This window comes from Ictidomys tridecemlineatus, chromosome 6 (genome assembly GCF_052094955.1).
Source record: "Ictidomys tridecemlineatus isolate mIctTri1 chromosome 6, mIctTri1.hap1, whole genome shotgun sequence".
In the NCBI taxonomy this organism is placed as follows: domain Eukaryota; kingdom Metazoa; phylum Chordata; class Mammalia; order Rodentia; family Sciuridae; genus Ictidomys; species Ictidomys tridecemlineatus.
Window position 1 is genome coordinate 31,401,406 of NC_135482.1, and position 20,090 is coordinate 31,421,495.

Consider the following 20,090-nt stretch of genomic DNA (forward strand, 5'->3'; position numbering starts at 1 on the left):
TACACAGATGGAATTTGAACAGATTGAGTGAAATAAGCTAGATACAAAAGGACAAAATATTGGGTGATTCCACTTATATGAGATACCACAGTCATCCAATTCATAGACAGGAAACAACACAGTAGTTTCCAAGAACTTCAGAGAAAAAGGCATTGGGGAGCAATTGTTTAATGGTACAAAGGTCAATTAGGGTAGATGAAAAGGTTTTAGAAAGGGATGGTTGTTCAGCAATAATATGATTATACTTTCTGCCATTAAACTATACCTAAAAAAGGTTAAAACAATGAATTCTATATTTTTTAAATGTTTTAGTCAGCTTTCTAGCTACTGTAACTAAAGACCAGACCAGAACAACTATAGAGAAGGAAAAGTTTATTTGAGAGCTTACGGTTTCAGAGGTCTTAGTCCATAGAAGACTATTTCCATTCCTCAGGGTTCCAGGTGAGGCTGAACATCATGGTGGGAGAGTGTGGCAGAGAGAAGGAGGTCACATCATGATCAGAAAGCAGAGAGAGAGAGAGAGAGAGAGAGAGAGAGAGAGAGAGAGAGAGAGACTCTACTGACTAGATACAAATATATACCCCATAGCTACACCCACAGTGAATCATTTCCTCCAGCCACACCCCACCTGCCTCCAGTTACCACTCAGTAATTCCCATTAGAGATCAATCCACTGATTAGGTTGAGGCTGTATCCCAAGCATTTCTCCTCAAAACTTTCTTGCATTATATCACACATGAGCTTTTGGGGGACATCACGTCTATTTCATAACTGTATATTTTACCACAATAAAAAAGGTATAATTCATATGAAAACAAAAGAAGTGTTCAGTAACACTATCTAAAAGGTTAGGAATCAGCTCCTAAAATATAAACAGCAGAACGTTATTGACCCATTCGTACAGATCTGCCATTCTGATGGACTAAATATCACCATCTCTTGTTTCCTATATTCCAGGGTTCATCTATAAGCCAACGAGTCTCCATGAGGTCATTTAGCATGAAGTAGGCACCGCCCTTTTTAGTCAGTTCCTCTAAGAAGGAAAAAGGAGAACAAGTAAAAAGAAATAGGCATTTCTAACACAACTGGAAACCAGGTAAAAACCTTAGTTGGAGAGTTTATAATTGAGGTAACACTGTCAAATTGCTTTTGTCCTACAGAGTATCACAATGGAATATACTAGCAGTTCTATTTTATGATTGTAGTTAATTTTAGATTTTCTTTACTAATGTCAAGAATATCAATAGAGCTTAAAAACCGTAGCTAAACTTACTTAAAGTGACCAACAGAAAAAAAAATCAGAAAAAATATTTACTTATATATTTCTTGGTAATAAATAGAAATAAAGATATTAAAATAAAGCCTAAAGTTAGAAATATGCAGATCAGATAAATGGTGTTTAAATATATTATGAGTCACCTGACAATATAAAACATAATTAAAAATTTCTTTTCAAATAGACAACATTTAAGACTGTTGTGCTGTAAATTTATTTTTTTACTAATTTTCTGAAGATATTGTCAAATCCTCTTCAGGCCTTAAACAAGCTCACTATGGATCAATAAATGATATGGGGTCATTAAAAATTCCACATAGTATTACAATTAAAAAAATTCCACATAGAATTACAATTATATATATATATATATTTTATATATATATATATATATATATATATATATGAAAGAATATACACAAAAGGTAATATGGGGTGTGTGCATGTGTGAGCAAGGGTGGTGGTGGGTGACAGGGAGTAACTATATTGCTTTTTCTACTTGTTTTATAAAAAAAAATAACAGTGCTTTTAAAACTTTAAATATATACATATCATTTTGATGTCACTATATTTTTCTTCAAATACCATTTTTTTAGGAAAATAAGACTTATTGGTAATAACTGAAATAAATAATAAAATGAGGTTACTGATAGAACACAGAAACATGTAGTTAGTATTTCTTCATTTATTTGAACAACAGCATCAATTAAGTATGTAAAACAAACTATTTTAGTAAGGTGGTATCTTCTCTGTATTGAGGTTTTTAATAAACATTTCAAAACTCAATCTGTCCTTAACTAAAAATATGGTAGAGAACAGCCTTAAAAGGGGAAAAACAAAGACTACAAAGTATATTCACTAAAGTATAGAAGAAAAATAAATCTGCCATTCACATTAAGCTCTTTATAAAGACTATTTTTTCCTATTTAGATGAGCAATATTTTAACAGGCTAAGCAATTCTCAACTGGGCCAGTTAAACTAAGTTAAGAAGCATATAACGAAAAATAGGGTTTTGAGAACCAGAGCCAGCAGGTCTAGCTTCCAAATAACGATATCCTTAGCTATAATGCCCTAATTTAGTTGATTAAAAATCCTGAATTTACTTTTTGTGTCTGTTAAGTATGTCATCTGAAAGAGATAATGATATCAATAATTTCTCAGGCCCTTAGCAACCGTACCATATCAATAGACTGTAAGACTAATATCAATATTTTCCTTATTAGCTGAAAAGAACATGTGATTCAAGGGTGACTGATGAGGCCTTCATTCTATGCATCTTCTCTGAGAGGAATCCCTAATATGTCAAAGCCAATCTCACCAGGATCTGGGGATGTCACCATGGGTTCCAACATATTCTAAAGCCACTGGAAACAAGTATCTATCTACCTGTAACTAAGTGACTCACATTTTCATGAGAAATGTGATGTCACAGTTATTCAGAAATTACATATCTATTTGGAACAGATATATCTGTGTAATACTGTGAATTTCATCTTTTTTTTTTTTTTTTTTTTTTGGAACCGAGGATTGAACCATTTGAGGTCATTTGACTACTGAGCTACATCCTCAGCCCCATTTTGTATTTTATTTAGAGACAGTCTCACTGAGTTATTTAGTGCATCATTTGCTGAGTCTGGCTTTGAACTCTAGATCCTCCTGCCTCAGCCTCCTGAGCCACTGGAATTACAGTTATGTGCCCACAGCCCCAGCTTGAATTTCATCTTATTAGGGGAAAAGAAAACCCTCAGTAGTTTTTGGTCCAGATATTCTCTTTACAAATATATTCATCTGTACTGATAAAGAGTTTTCCAATCTAGGCCAAACTATTGGCTTCTACTTTCTTTATATGCCTTTATTGCTTTCAATTTTATTTTAGTTTATGTATCCCCTCTTCACTGAGTTAATACTATTTAATGCATGTACAAAATATTTTAAGAAGATATCTCTTAATTAAGACAGGTTTGAATTATGGAGATTTGATAAATACAATATTTTGTTTAAAAATTGCAGCAACATTTATTTGACATTCCTAAAACACATAGAGCTAGACCCAAATCACTGATCTGTGATTTCATTTAACAATTTATACAATTCCTTCACAACCTCAAGTTATTTTGAAAAAATGAGACAAAAACAAATTCGCCTTAATATAGTAAGGAAAAAAGCTAAGATTTTACAGAAAATATAAAAACAAAACTTTTTAAACCAATAACACTGCTATCACAAAGCATCATCACTATATATGAGAATAAAGTTGAAAAATTTCCCTTATGGGAATTCATTGGGTCAAAATTTATGAAAGCTTAAATAAATAAAACATTTTATTAAATGTCTAGTAAATATATTAAGATAACTTTTCCCCTAATTCTGACATCAGGTAGAAATTATATTCTAAAAGGATTATAAAATAAAGATGATGTGAGCAGAATACAACTGATACTAGGATTGCTGTATGTATACACATGTATGTATAACCAATGTGATCCTGCAATCTATACACGAAGAAAAATGAGAATTAATATCCCATTGGATTCAAATCTTTGATATGTCAAGATCATTGTATTGTCTTGAGCAACTAATAAAAAAAAAGATGATGTGAAAATTAAAGGTAAAGGGCTATGTCACCCCTATGACTTTAAGCTTATAAACCTATTTTGTGTGATTTACCAAATAAATGTAGACATTAGTTTGGTCTACAAAAATGTATTGAGTGTCTACCCCAGAAAGTAAAAGTAGAAAAAAAAATCTGTTTTCTAAGGACCTTATATTCTGGTGAAGGATACAATTATTTAGAAAGTCACAGAAATTAATCTATTGCTATGATAAATAAAAGAAAGCCATTGGATTATGAGAGAACATAATGGGTTTTGTTATAATTATCAAGGCCCAAATAAAATCCTTGAAAAAGTGATGACTGATGTGGAATGTCTATAGAAATCTAGATAAAGGAGAGGATGGAGTGAATACAATGATATTTAGACAGAATAGAAAACTTATGCAAAAGGCCTGTGGCTGAAAGATGCAACATGATTATGAATAAATGATAGGAAGTTCAGTTGACTTGAAGTATGAGAACAATGACCTAAGTGAAAAGAAGCAGGTATTATAAACATTCCAGGGATAAGTAACTGCCAGGATATATTAGCAGGCTCTATAGCAAAATAAATTATGGCAAGAAATGGCACTAACTCTGCCATTTGTAATGGAGAAGAGGGAGAACCAAAGAGTGAGTAATAAGGCTAATGAGAAGTAGGACGAGAGAGACTGGTGAGAACACAGAGGACATTCTAAACCATATTAGTATAATAACCTTCCCCAAGTTAGAACTTCTGAAGGATTTTAAAGATGGTATGGGTATGGGGGTGGTGGGGTGGGATGTTAAGAGTTTGCTTCATTTCTATTACAGGTCCCATTCACTGTGATTCTCACTCCTTTCCAGCACAGAGCGAAACCCTAAAGGGCAATATACCTCTGGTATACTCTCAATTAATCATGAACTACATTGCATTTAATCAATCCAAGATGATTCAGAAGGTACTTGAGTGTCTTGATATGCCTCTTGGTCCCGGTTGTGCATATTGAAAATCAATAAAGTACTATGGATACAAAGGTTGCAGAATATTGGTCTGTATCACTCGTGACATTATTGTACATCTTAAAAGTTGCTTTTCTCAGGAAATTGCTTCTAATAGTTTGCTGAGTGCTTTTCTTATTAATTCAAGACGGAAATGGAAATATTTGACATTTCAGCATTGTAGGTAAACTTAAAAACATTTATCTTAAGTGATCAATAAGAAAATTGGTGTGCTATGTTTTATTTGATGTTTCAAACTGTCCCTTGGCTTAGAGTTCCTCGAAATCGAAGTATGAGTCATATTCATGTTTGTATCATACCAATTAATGCCATGTCTGACATCTATGACATCATCAATATTTGTTGATTGAATGAATGGGAATGAAATCAATGCAATTTTTATATGTACAGATTTTCACTAATTCTTAAAATGTCAAATCAATTGGGTACATATTTAATGAGTTGGTATGCTGCATGAGAAAGTGCTAGACACTTATTTATAACTGCCTACAACTGTTTTCAGATTCTACTGCTATCAGACGTGGTTTTGTTTTACCATATGCTGTACTGTCCCTCCTGGTTCTGTTGAATACTTATGAGTAGTTATAAATTCTATTTGGAGAACTAGCCTTCTTCAATGAAAAAAAAATCTACACTTTTTTTTTGCCTATTTCAAAAATAATTATGTAAAGGTAATGTGTCATTTGGGGAAAAATCCATGCCTTCCCTAAGTGATTAGCAATTAACAAGAGCAAAATAATGATCTAAATAAATTTCAAAATTTACTTCTTTTTAAAATAACTTTAAAAACTCACTGAGATTGGTTACAGTTACAATTCCCTCTTAAAGAAAGTTAGGCAGTCCTTTTTATAACAGATAAATAACTTACTCCTTTCCATGATGACATATGGTGTCAATAATTGAACTCAGATCTACGCTGTATGCTCTAACCTAATTCTATTATTAGAGGAGTTATAAAGAAAAATAAGTATAAATGTTAACTCAGTTTACTGTATGATCCTATAGAAACACTCTTGCTATTAAAATCTTTTAGATGGAAGAGTTCTAATAGAAAATCGGCATTTAGTAGGTTATTCAAGTTTACTTTGATGAAGTTCTAAAAAGAAGAGAAAAGGGTCTTAGGATTCTGGCTGGGGTATGGCCGTGTCTGTATCAAATACCAATTAAAGAACATTCTAAAAAAGCAATGGCTATAGGGAAGGGTAAGTTGAGAGACTAGTTTAGAATTAAGATAGTATTTTAAGAGACAGGGACATTATTAATTTCAATGGGAATTTAGGATCCAGGCAACGGGAGCAAGGGAGTAAAACAATAAAATCTGTGATGGAAGTCAGTTATGGAGAACAGGAACCTTCTTTCAATGTGTCTTTAACTCTCCTAGTACCACCTTTGTCCTTGCAAATCTATTTATGAGGTTTTGGATAAAATTTTTCATTCTATATTCCACTTATCTGTTCATATTTTAGCATATTTAACTTGACTATTGCCCCAGTACCATATTTGTCCTGTAGTTATGCCTGGATGTAGTGAAGTAATACTAGTGAATAAAGTCTACACTTGAATTGGTTAGCTTTCTCTCACAACCCGCAACAAAATTTGTTCATTTGTTCATTAAGGTGTTATAATTTAAGTATTGTTCAAAAATAGAAAATTTTTTTCTCCACAATGGGTACTCCAGGTTTTATTCAGAAGTATAATCAAAATAAGATCTTTTATCTACACTGTTGTATTTGTTTTGATATTGGGACATATGTGATCAGTCAGAGTCCACAGAAGTGAAACCATGGAAAGACTTTGTTCTACTCATGCTTCTCAACCTAAAATTTACTTATTTATGATTAAGTCAGTCAGTAATAAGATTAATTTTTAGACTATCCTTAATACCAGAGGCAAACATGTTTCTTTAAGGTATTAAATGAATCACCCTGAGTTACATAGCTGACTTACATGGAAATACATGTAAGTCATAAATCACAGCTAATATCTATTGGCCATTTATTAAGTGCTAGGTGCTTTATATGATGCATGTCACAGAATTCACTCAGATGTTAAATAATTTCTCAGTTAAATGGAGAGTGAGGTTTAACTTCAAGCATCCTACATTGTATCTGTTGAATATATGAAAAGCATATGCAACCATGCAACCATACACTTGATTCCTTAGTTATTTTTTACAAACGTGAATACAGTATTTTTGTCCTTTGTCTCTCTACCCTTCCAATATACTTATGTTACATTTTAAAATTTAAAGAAGTATTCAGATTTATAGTAGTATTAATAGTGGTAGTAGTAAATCCCACTTACTGTAAAAATCTTTTAGTTTTTCGTCATCTTAGGGCCTATTTTTTGTTTGTTTGTTTGGTTGGTTGGTTGGTTGCTTGGGTTTTGGTTTTATTTTGTTTTCTTTGTTTTCTATATACCTCTGCCTAATGTAGACTCAAGACTTCCTCAGAAAAATAAACCATCCTTAAATATGTTCAAACCCATAAAACAATCTGTCAATTTTATTTCTTTATAGTTTGATTTTTATTCAAATATCTTTCCAAGAGACTACTAACCTCTGTTCTACTCTATACTGATTTCCCCTATGGTTCCTTATGGCTGTCATCCTAAGAATCTTTTCAATCGCTGTCAGCTAGAAAATTCCCATTGTCAATTCAGTTGTTAGATTCCTCATTTTCTGAACCTGCATTTTCCTCTTTCTTGGCTTGACCCATTGCTCTGATGGAGTAAATCCTGCAGTATATTTTCAAGAAAGGATATGGGAAGGAATATAAATTTCCATGTGTTTATATGTATTACAATTTCCTGGTTCATTACCTCACATTTATTTGCTAATGTGAATGAGTATAAATTTCTCAGTGTTTAAAATAATTTTGTAAGCATCCACTCTTCCTTTACTTCCTTTCTCAGTTTTGCTGTTGAGAAGTCTGGTAATGGTATGACTCTGGAATTTCCTTATATGACTAGTTCCTTTCTCATATCAGACATCCAGAATCTTCTCTTTATCGCCAGTGTTTTTAAATTGCATGAAGAGAAGACTTGAGGTGTAAGTCAGTAGTAGAGCACTCTTCTAACATGCATGATGCCCTGTGTTCAATCCCTATCCCTTATTACAAAAAAATAAGATAAAATTTTAAAAATAAATAAATGGCATGAATATATTTCTTAATGTCTTTTTCACTCATGTTTCTGGAGACCCTATGGGCACTTTGAATATAAAAATATGTGTTCTTTTATATTTTGCTCTATTAATTACATAGAAGCAGAAAAACAACTCTGTTTCTATTGTGGAAAAAAATCACTGTGGAAGAGCCTAGGATCCTAAGATAATTTTGGCAGATGCCATGCTTTTGATTTTTAAGGTATCAACATACCTTTCATAGAGATAAATATGAGGCATTTTTTTCATTGTTTTATAATTATATTAGAGTAATTTAGAAATAAAAGACTAATTTCTATGTCAGGGACAGTGTTGTTGGAGGAAGAGTAATTTATTTGAGAATGAGAAAAATTTAGCAGGCGTGGTACAGCATGGCATAAAGAGGGTGAACTCCAAACCCACTTCCACTCCCTATATCAGAGAGGCTTAAGAACAGCACCATAATCAATGGGAGAGAGCCATTGATTGGATGGCTCTGTCTGAGATCTAGAATTTGGGGCACTATTAGTCAGCCTTTCAACACTATGACAAAATACCTAAGATAATCAACTTATAAGGAGGGAAGATTTATTTTGTCTCACAGTGTCAGAGATTTCAGTTCATGGTTGGTTAGCCCTGTTGCTCTAAGTCAGCCGGTGATGAGGCACTACATGGTGTTAGGAGAAGATGGCAGAGGAAGCTGCTTACCTCATGATAGCTGGGAAGTAAAAAAGAGAGAGAGAGAGAGAGAGAGAGAGAGAGAGAGAGAGAGAGAGAGAGAGAGAGAGAAGGGCTGGATCCCCAATATCTCTTTCACGGCACACCTCTGTTTCTTAATTTCCTCCCACTGTGCCCAACTTCTTAATGGTCCCACTGCCTCCTAATAGAACCATACCTAGGCTAGCAACTAAGCCTTAATGTATGCACCTTTCAGGACACTCATCCAAGTTATAGCTTGTACTAATGAGATCCTGTGATCCTAAAGCATACACAATTCCTGAAGGTTAGACTATATTTTCTAATAAATCTTATAGTAAAAAAAAAAAAACTGTGTAATACATTTATATTGATGTGTCTATTTCCAGCATCTTTTTAACCAATTCTGAATTCAAGCTGGTGGAGCGGTAGAAACATCTCCCTTTTAACCTACAAGCAGTTTTGTTCCTTTGGTAGTAACAGTGTAAAACAAATATACCAGGAATAGGTATCATCTGGCAGAAAACAAACAATTCCTGTTACTGCCAACATCTTCACATTGTACACCTATTGATTTTTTTTTTCTGACTTGACCTGAAAAAAGCTAGTTCATTTTCCATGTCTACAGTTTCAAACATGGACTCGGAGATAATAGATAAATATGCTAGTTATATCATAAAGGCTTCTATTGCACCCACTTGTGATTTATTTTGACAAAGCATAAAGATCTGGTAGCCTTTAGAGTGACCCCTTACCTTTGATGTGTTCATGGATTACGTGGAATAATGAGCTGCTGAGCTACAGTAAACTGAGATCTTGTCTAAGATCATCAATTCATGCTGCCTCTCTATAGTGTCCTGAACTGATGGATATAATTTAGCCACTTAAAAAATGGCTAAAGGACCACCTAGCTATTTTTTTAGAATTTTATTTTGTGAATAAGAATACTTACAGGTAAACTATGAGATAAGATGAATTAAATAATATCAATTAATAACAGAAATAGAAATAAGGTGCAAAAGTATAAAGGAGATTTATTCAATAAAGCTTAAGAAAAACATAAATGTTTAAAAAATTATGCTAGTCCTTTCCACTGAAGACAAGAAATCCCTGAGAAATGGTTAAATGATGTGAGAGTTAAATGAATAGGGGAACAATAATGCTGCTGATAGATCATCATGACACAAAGAATAAAAAGTTTATATATATCTATATATAGGTATATAGATATAAATGATATATATCATCAAATATAAGAAGAAATAATCTAATAATGTTACTAATATAGAAAGAACTAAATTTGACATATAGAACAACTCTAAGAATTCACTAGAGTGTTATTATTAAGTAGCTTAAAATAATTATTATGTATTTATTTAAAACCTTTCATTACATTTACTCATTTATCTATTTATGTATGTAGATAAAGAGATACATGCAAGTCATTATGAAGACTCAACAAAGAAGAGTAATCTCATTCATGTTTAGAAATGAATTAGAATCTACTTTATTACAGATGATGCTTAATGACTAATCCTGAAAATATATTTAAGCAAGTATAATTTAAATGTAAAATGGGGGCTGGGGTTGTGGCTCAGTGGTAGAGTGCTAGCCTAGCATGCATAAGGCACTGGGTTTGATCCTTAGCACCACATAAATATAAAATGAAGATATTGTGTCCACCTAAAACTAAAAAAAAATAAATATTAAAATATAAAATGGAAAGCTAAAGCAGATCTCAGACATAAAGTTTATTAATAGAGTTCTATGAGATTACAGAGATTGCTATTATAGAATTGGTTTTCATAGGATTCAAACCTACCCAAATACAGATCCTGGTTCTTTTCCATTCCATTTTTTAACCCTCTGAGTCAGTGGGTTTATCTTAGGTCTTTGAGAAAAGTGGAATATCCACATAGGGAATTTAGGATGAGACTCAGTAATGTTTTGTGGCAAGAAAGGGCATAACTTTTGCCACATTGTGTGCAGGAGAAATCCTCACTCACACGAGGACTAATGAACTCTAGATGTTGACCTGGCTTTTAAGAAAATTGTAACAGTAGCACCTGGTGCTGAAGAGTGATCTTTGGTTGCTGAATAGGCCTCTCTTTGTGTAGTTCCCTCTTTGGTACTTTCATTTTCTTAGCCCCTACTGACCTCGCATAAAAAATGCTCTACTTCCTGCTCCTCTTCAGAGTTACCAGGCAGGTAATACTTACCTTGTCACCTCGGTGAGATAGGAAATTCAATTTTTCCTTTATTCTATCTCCAAACTATTGATTAACATAAAAACTACACTCTTCTTTTTATTTCAGTTTTCCTTTTAGGATTTTTGAACACTTTTATTTATTTTAATAAAATCTAATGTTGCACACCAAAACCTTTGGCACACATCTAGGGAAGACCCAAATGTCAGTGACAACCATCTCCCATTTTCAGAGATTCTTACTCAAGTAGTTTGAAACAAAGAAGGTACAGTCATTCAGAGACATGTAAAAAGCAAATTCCTATGTCCACAGGTCTTTAGGTTTCTTAAAGATTAACCATGGCATTTGAAGGAAGTCTAATCAAATAAATTAGACTTTATTAAATTGGGTATTTCAAGGAAATGTAATGTTTTCAGTTTTCATTTTAAAACATGGTGCTAAATCACTAAGACAGCATTAGCTTCTTACTTTCATGTCTAAGAGTTTGTATTTCTTTGAGAAGAGAGGAAACCTTTCTTCACCCTTATTTAATTATTTTCTCTTTCTCCAGAGTAAAATTTGGTGACCCATAAACATAGCTAAACATATTGGGACTACTCATTCCAGAGAAGAAAGGTGATATGGCCTAATAATTTTCAAACTTTTATCTGCATACAAAACAGAAACAAAGATAATAAACTGAAGCTGCCACACAACAGATTTAGAGTAGTCATAAAGAAAAGAGTGACAGAGAAGATGACTAAATATAAAAAAGGAATACAAGTGAGGTCAATAAAAAGATATTCTTATGAGGTTAAGTTATTTGCTGGCTGGAAAAAAAAATAATTCTTAGATATCTTTTACTGTACCAGTGAATTATCATTGGCACAAAACAGTTATTTGAGCACCAACTTTGCATTTTTATAAGGAATAGAAGTTCTTTTGAAAGAAAATTAAAATCAGTTCCTACACATAGACTATACTCAAATAAATTGGGGGAATGAAGCATTTGGGCACTTTGTTAGCCAAAAATATAATGTTTTGAAGTTATGCATTTTAAGATTTTTAAAAATAATTGCTACTTTTCAATAAGGTTTCTTAAATATCTATCCTTTACCACTTATTCTTAAACTGAAACATTACCTCATTCTGAAGATTCATACACAGCAGTTACTTATATACTTGAGATATTACGTTTTGTTGGAAAAGGATAAACTAGTATATGGAGTGTTAGTGGCCACATAAACAGAGCTGCCATCTTGTGGATAACTAGGTAATGGGCTAGCTGCAAGGCATATCAAAAGCTGTATTCCTACATATCTAAGAACACAGAGTAAGTCATCATGTTAAAGCAGCTTAAAATACATTTACATTCCTCAGTTCTGTCTATAAAATCATCACCTGAAAGATATGTTCATTTCTTCTGAAGTTAGTGTTAGCCTAAGCCTTATTAATATGTAGACTGGGAAATATTGGAGGATGGTTTCTCCAGTTTAATTAGCCTGTAGTGCTGATTTGTTTTGATAATATAAATAATTAGTTTAACCACAAAATTGATGTAACAGAAATAATTGTCAGGCAATTAAATACGGCAATGATTTTAGCTCCTGGGAAATATATAGTATATAAGTATAGTTATAAATTTGAGATGTACTTTGTTTGAACTATAAAATATCTTCTGCTTGATTTGTCAAAAATTATTCTTTATAGATTCCATGTTCTTCATCTCAGAAAAATGTTCACTGGTAGAAATTTACTAAAAAAAAGAAAAACAAAATTCACTCTACATTAACTCCAGAGGAGTTTCCCCATTTATCGTACACCTTTACATGTTATAACATTAAAATATTTTATATTCTTTGGAACTCTCAAATGCTTGCTGGTTATATAGTTGGAGAAATATACTGAGACAGCACTGGTAAGATATATTTTAAAAGTTAATGTTTATTTTCCTTTTATGAAATTAGAGATTTTTCAGAATCTTACATGTCTATATTTCTGTGTGCATATATTAAAAAGAATATTCAAGAAACAACAACATCCTTGTATTTTTATTGCAAGACTTTAATATTTTGACATTTCTGCCTTTTGGATTTTTTTAAACAAATGCAATCAGGTTGGATTTCTTAATTATATTTTTTATGACAGTAGTAAGCATTTTTATGATATCAATTTTCACATCACAGGCACACAATGTTATTTTTGGCTTTAACTCAGATACATGTACAGATTGATATTCAAGTATTATATTCAAGACTTTTCAAAAGGACATTTTGCAATAAATTACTGAAAGGCCTTGACCTTCAGTGTCCTGGCTCTTCCTAAAGAAACACTACCAAAGGATGACTAAAAACTTCATAATTTCCACTCTTCATTCATTTCTAACAATTACCACCCACCATAAGAAAATGTATTTTTCTTAACTTATATATAAAATATTACTATAAAGTATTTAACAGATTTTCAAATCTTATCCATTACATCCTATATTTACCTGAAACCTCCTTGAGTGTATGCATGTAATTATTTAAAATTAAATATAAATTCTGTCCTAAGGAATTATAATAAAATTTAACTTGATTTATTAACTTATGGGCTGAAGATTTATTCATATTATAGATCAAAATTAATAGGGAATATTTCTAGTACATTGTCCTTCTTCACAATCAAATATATTCCAATCATTTTGCTATTTTAATATAATTTAGATTTTAAATGTGAAATTCTCTCATGTTTAATAGTTGGACTTGGTTAGAATTTTACTGATTCATTGATTGATTTATATCTTGTTTAATATTTAATCATTGAAATCTACATTCTTAAAAAATCTTATTTATATATTTTAATAACACAGAACCAGGGACTTGTACTGATAATTACTTATTAATGAATTTTGTGTATAAAGTGGGAAATTGATACAAAATGTCAATGGAGCACTAGGAGTGTCTTATCTCCCTATCTTCATAGTGCCCTATTAAAAACAATAACAATAAAAAAACTTACTTTATGCATCATAACACCACCTGAATGTTATGTTATAAATACATAACAAAGTAAGGAAGATTGTAATTTGTGTGCATTAAAATCACCAGGATATTCATTTATCTTAAAAAATTAACTGAATTGCACATATATCAGCATGTTTTCTGCATGCAACAGGATATAATCTAATTTTGCTAGTTATCTATCTCTTGTATTAAATATTTATGCCATTAAAATTTTATATGAAGTATGGAACAGAGAAGCATATTTGATTTTATAAATTATTGTCTCCATGACATATCCTTTTAGCAATTATAATATCTTAGCTTTATCATTTATCTACAGTTGAAATTCCCATTGTCCAAATTCATCTTTCTGATCTGTAATTTAATTTCATGTCACTTTGCATGGCAATGAATCTTTTTCTATACACATTTCCATCTAAACTCCCATGTTTTAGGCAGAAATAAATGAACAGTGTCTGTCATGTAAGCCCAAAGTACAATTTGACAAATAGTTTTCTGGAGTTTTTGGATCATACACTTGACTAATATGATTAAATTCTGAATAATTCTGGGAGGGGCAACAACTTAAAAAAAAAAAAAGACCGCTAAGCCTGTCAGTGTTATAAATCAAGCTAATTTGCAACATTACTTCCTAGTTGAAATTTTTAGAGTTTAAGATAATAAGCTTTGAGATAATATTTAGAGGACATTGAACTAACTTTATAGTTTAAATCCACAGGATGTCTTTGAAATGAATGTTTGATCTTTTGCATAACAACAGTAATAGTAATTATATTTTATATTAGATAGTACTTTTTTATGTAACAAGCTTCCATACATTGACTTATCATATTTCTATTATCAACTTTGCTGTATATAACGTTGTCATTCTCGTTATGTATATAAAAAATGTTAAGTTCTCAAACTTCTTACAGACAGCACATGGTGGAGGTTGGGTATATTGAACCTCAATCCAGAATTCATATCCCAATATCACACCTTAACTTGCAATTAAGAGTCGTCCAATATACTGAGAGTCATATGAGCCAAACTTGAGAGAAAATTTTGAATGTATGATTTATGGAAGTTTCCTTTCATTATTATCAACTTTTAGAACTCTTATTGAAACCATCCAGTAAAAATAATTTACTGTCATTAGAAATGTGAAGGAATTATAACAAACATTTGCCCTGAATCCATTATGCAGAAGGAAATGAACCAATATAAAGGCCTGCAAGTGCATTGTTGGTTGACTTTCCTTTCCCTTAAGGTGGGCATGGATGAAGAGAATTTTCTCACTCTCTCCCAGGTGCGAGTACTGTTTGCATGCTGAGCTGTACAGCTTTCAAAGGGCTTGCCCTGGGATATGGCTGCACTGGATTTAGAAGGAGCTTGGTCATTGAAGAGCTCTGGTAATTCTTGTATCTCACAGTGATGCAGCTGACAGCTCCTTTTGGTGGGGAAAGCTGGGGTATATTTCAAGGTGATTGTAGTTTTGTCCCTCTGGCAGCAAGTGCTGCAACCAGCTTAGCCCATTATCCTCCTCTCCCACTGGATGTAAGCCTGGGGAGAAAGCTGGGACTTTTGTCAAGATAGAAGGTAAGAGATGGATAATTATTTCCCATTTGTGTTCAAGGAGAACAGCACTCTATCATAAAGTAGCTTTCAATTACTGAAATGGGATTATCTATAGATCCAGTGACTTATAAATTACTCTTTGCAAAAACCAATATTTAATATTATTACTTTAGTAATGTTATGCTTTTAATATCTCATACTTTAAGCTTTATTACACAAAACTTTGGAGATGCTGTTTAACAATCAGGGAATAAAATGCATTAACACTTTTGTATTTTTATTAGAAGATTTTAAAATACAGATGGCTGTTCTGATCAAATCGATTAAAACCTCTATTGTACAGTTGTCTACATTGTAATTTTTCTCAACAACTTTTTTAAATCTCGTGGGGTGGTACTGTAAAATCAATGAAAAGTAATTAGGAAATTTAAAATTCCAGATGTTGGGATTGCATTGATCTTTTCTGTTAATATTCACCCTGTGAAATACCTTTCAAAAGTACTATTATATTTAATAAATGTGTTTGGGGAATACAGCTCTTTCCAAATCTAATTAATCAATTAATTAGGCAAATAGGTCCTGGTATATTTAAGGGACAGGATTTTCAGTTTGTGATTCTCCAGCAAGTCAGCATGACTTTCACTCTCCTTTTCAGCAGAAATTCCAGTCAGAGATGAGCATTTCAATTTGCAGCTGACAGTTTAGGGTTAAGATATGATTCCAGGTAACAGAAGCCAATGAGAGTACACCCAGTTGATGTTTGTGACATCATCTTCCAGTCGGGAGTACATAGAACAGCTGAGGTAGCGTTCAGTTTCAGCCCCAGTGCCATTATGATGGATGTTTACATCTCTTCATTGAGAGCCAATTATCTCGCTTTTGTGTGAGGCCCAAGGATCACTCACGCTGCCAGGCTGCACACAGCACTGTTGGATCTAGCTGAACGAATTGTTTTCTCTGTCTCTGGTAAGAGCCTGTTCGGTTTTACCTTCTCTTTCAAAATAAGGGTAGATGTGTTGAACAGAGGAAATAGTGTAAGGGTTGAGCAGGATTACTATCTGGTAAGCTATTAGTCAGAGTAATGTTTAGCATTATAAAAAGGAAGTGTGGATTTAGCAAAATGAACGGAAAGATCTTGCTTATGTGTACCTGACAAACTAATTTGCAGTACAAAATGAATGGCAGGTAATTCATCTTTTCCTTAGAAAAAGAAAAGTAACTGAGATTGCACCACTATTTTGAATGGGCTTTAAAAAAAAAAGCATATATATGTATACCACTCTGCTTCATTTCTTTATATTTTGCCATGAATAGTGAAGAGTAGAAATAGTCATGGTCAACTGAGTAGTGTTATAAATTTAAAATGAATCGAAGTTTCTAATTGTTAAACGATAGTTCTTTGGGACAGTTTTCCAAAGTTGTGGCTCTACAGGAAAAACAAAATTTATTAAGTGAGCAAAAAGCTTGAGCTTCTGAAATGAACTTGGAGTACTTTGTGTTCATATTTAACCCTGAGGAAAATAATAACAAATAATTTTAAAGAAGAGTGTAGGGGAAATTTTTTCTCCTATGAAGTTATACAAAAATAATTTCTTGCATTAACTGCTTTTGAACACATAACAGAATACTATGTTTTGTGCATCATAGAATATTTAAATACCAAAATAAAGCTATCATGATTTAAATTATTGTCAATAGTAATATTTGCATCTCAGGATCCTTGTTATATTGTAGCAAAAAAAATGCATTTACAGCTGTTAAGCTACTGTGGAGATTGGTGATTGAATCTGACAGGGATCTTGAAGAATTAGATATACTAAAAGCTTTTAATTGACTAAGAATGTTCACTTGCTATTGAAAGAAGAATTCAAAAATACTTTTAACTCCTCAGATGTTGTCTAGTTTTTATGATTTAAAGTAGCAGACTATTTTATTTTACAGTTGAATTCAGTTTTGTATGAAACAAAGATATAGAAAGATGTAAATTGGTGCTGTTTAATTTAATGTGCTTTCTATTTTAATAGCATCTCCTGTTCTCCTAGAGCAATAAAACTTTTGAATAATGACTTATGCATCAGATTTTGATAGGCTTATACTTATACTTAAATCTGAATTATACTTATACTTAAATCTGAATTATACTTATACTTAAATCTGAGTTTATTTTCAGTCTTATTTTGACATTGAATATTTCTGCATTTGCGAACCAATAATTTTGATAATTAGAAATTAGGATTTGAGGTGCTCAAGTTATACTTAAGGGCATCTGTATTTTCTCAGCTATGTCACACTTATGTATCTTCTACTAGCCCAGTCCTGTTTGGCAGCTCCTGACATTACTGTTGTTCGATTTGTCTCTTTCAGTCAATTCAGGTCTGAACAAACCTGAGCTTATAGAAAATGTCAAATGCATATTAATGGAATCTTAAAGAACTGAGCTTGTTGTCTCAGTCAAAAAATATATAATCAACCAAACCTCAAAAGATTACAAATAGACATTTAGAGCTTTTTTTTTCCACCTTCAAGAAATTTGTGTGGGTAATGTCTGTGACTTTTAAAACCTCATAGTAGGAATCTAGAACTTTTAATAATGTAAACTCAAAGCATAGTGTTCCACTTCTCTAAACTGAAGTTGGTTTTCTTTTTTTTTTTCCTTAAATACTTTAAAGTAGAATTGAAAAAACGCAGGGATATTGACTCTGTCATTTTCACAGGTGATCAATCGTGGCCAAGGGAAAAACATTTGTTTCCAAACAGAATTCTCTAAAAACGTATTTATACCATTATTTCAACAACAAAGAAAATCTTAACTTAGGCAATGAACACTCCTGACATTTAAATTTTATTTTATTGCATATAGGAGTGCTTCTGTCAGTGTTAGCCACTCTAATCACAAATGTTCTGTTTTGGCAGGGTTACAATGTTAAATGGCTTAGCTATTTTTTTTTTAAACAACTTTGTGCAATGTAGATATGCCTGGTATCTACCTGACTGATGCATTTCATTGACAGAACGTTTTTGCTTTTTATTTTATTTACTTGAAAGAGGATATGAAGAGAATCATAGTAGTTCCCTTTGCCACAAACTCCCTAGAAAGGACTCTCAGTGCAGGGTGACAGAGGTAAAAGATATGTGATACTACATGTATTGCCATACTCCCTGCCTGCTTTCTAACACAAATAGGTTCTTTGTTTGAAATAAACATTATTATTATTTTAAAGTTATTCCTACACTATAAAATCTCATCTAGTTTTTTTGTATGTTACAAAGTGTCAGGTTTTGCTAGTCTTTAGAAAAGATAGAAAAGATGTATGGTAATAAATAGATTCCTATTATCTCTTCTGAAGTTCTCAGTATATCCTAGATAGTGAGAGAAATGCACAATTTTCTTTTAAAAATTGTTCCTTAAATTATGTTCTTACCTATTTCTATATGATACTCATTTTTTGATGTGCCTAAAAACTTTGCTAGACTTAGTTTAAGTCATTTAATTAGCTTCCTGTAATAATTGAATACATGATGCCATTTAGTTCTCTAGCTTCTCAGTTCAAGAACTTGAATGTATCATGAATTCTGTGCTTGTTCTAACAGTGTAAAATTCTGGCCTTCTCAGCCAACTTTTTAGTTAACACAAAAAATAGAGTAATTGTTATGCTGTGTTAGATGCTTTATATTAATATGTGAATGTGTGGATATGTAGGGGCATATTTTATGTGCCTAAATATAATATTTATACTTATTTCAAAGTTTAAAAGATATCTTTATAGACACCATTATTCATTTTTAAACAGTTTGTCTGTGTTAAAGTAAGTGATATTAAGCATCTAGAGTGAGAGAAACTAATAATTCATAACTTGTTCCCCAAGATCAACCAGTCAGTAAACCAGTAATGGAGGAGGTGAGATTCAGAACCTGAATTGATTGATTTGAATGCCATGAATTAATCACTCATCATTCAATCAATCATCTCTGCCCATATATTAGTCTATCTAACTGGATATTAATTTTTTTGATTGTCCACTGTGTGCCAAGTGCTCTTCTAGTTACTTGATGTGTAAAGTTGAACAATATAAAAGATCCTGCCCCTATGTATGCTGTTTTCTTTTTTCTGATAAGCTCTCATCTTTATGTTATAACAAGTACAGAATTTAAGGTGTGTCTGAATAAAACCAAGAACTTTCTAGGAAATGAGAAACATGCATTGATGAGACTTTTGCATTATTTGTTTCTGCATGTCTTTAAGATATTAGATATGTTTATTTTAAAATATATTTGTTAATAGTTTATGCTTTTTTGTAAAAATGCTTACAAATGATGTTATAACTCATTTAATTTTGAATGTAATTGCTATAATATTATAAAAATAAAATATTTTTCAGTGGATTCCAAAACCAACATCAAGTATTTTTAGAAAAAAAAATCTTGTATTTATAGTGTATATGTAAGCAATCCAGTTTTGTATTTATCTTCTACTTTATAAAGTCCTCAATGGTAATAGGAAATTGAGTTTGTTTAATTTTGGTTTGGATCTAGTAGTATAACTAGGGAATGAAATATGCAGTCATTTTATCTTTTGTTTTAATTTGAAAAATACTATTGTTCAAGTAAGAGTAGTTTGTGTTTGAATAA

The 20,090-nt window shown here is 31.9% G+C and overlaps 1 protein-coding gene across 10 annotated transcripts in view; it reads left to right on the plus strand.

The window, feature by feature from the left end:
- Window positions 1-20,090, plus strand: part of Mgat4c (MGAT4 family member C) — a 786,744-nt gene that overhangs the window by 492,777 nt on the left and 273,877 nt on the right. For 2 of the 10 annotated variants that reach the window (XM_021725788.3, XM_040280236.2), the window contains exon 1: window positions 16,123-16,427. The exons of the other annotated variants lie outside the window; for them this stretch is intronic. The gene's annotated coding sequence lies outside the window, so the exon portion shown is untranslated. Of the gene's footprint in view, window positions 1-16,122; window positions 16,428-20,090 lie in introns of those variants that run through there. 10 annotated transcript variants of the gene reach the window in all.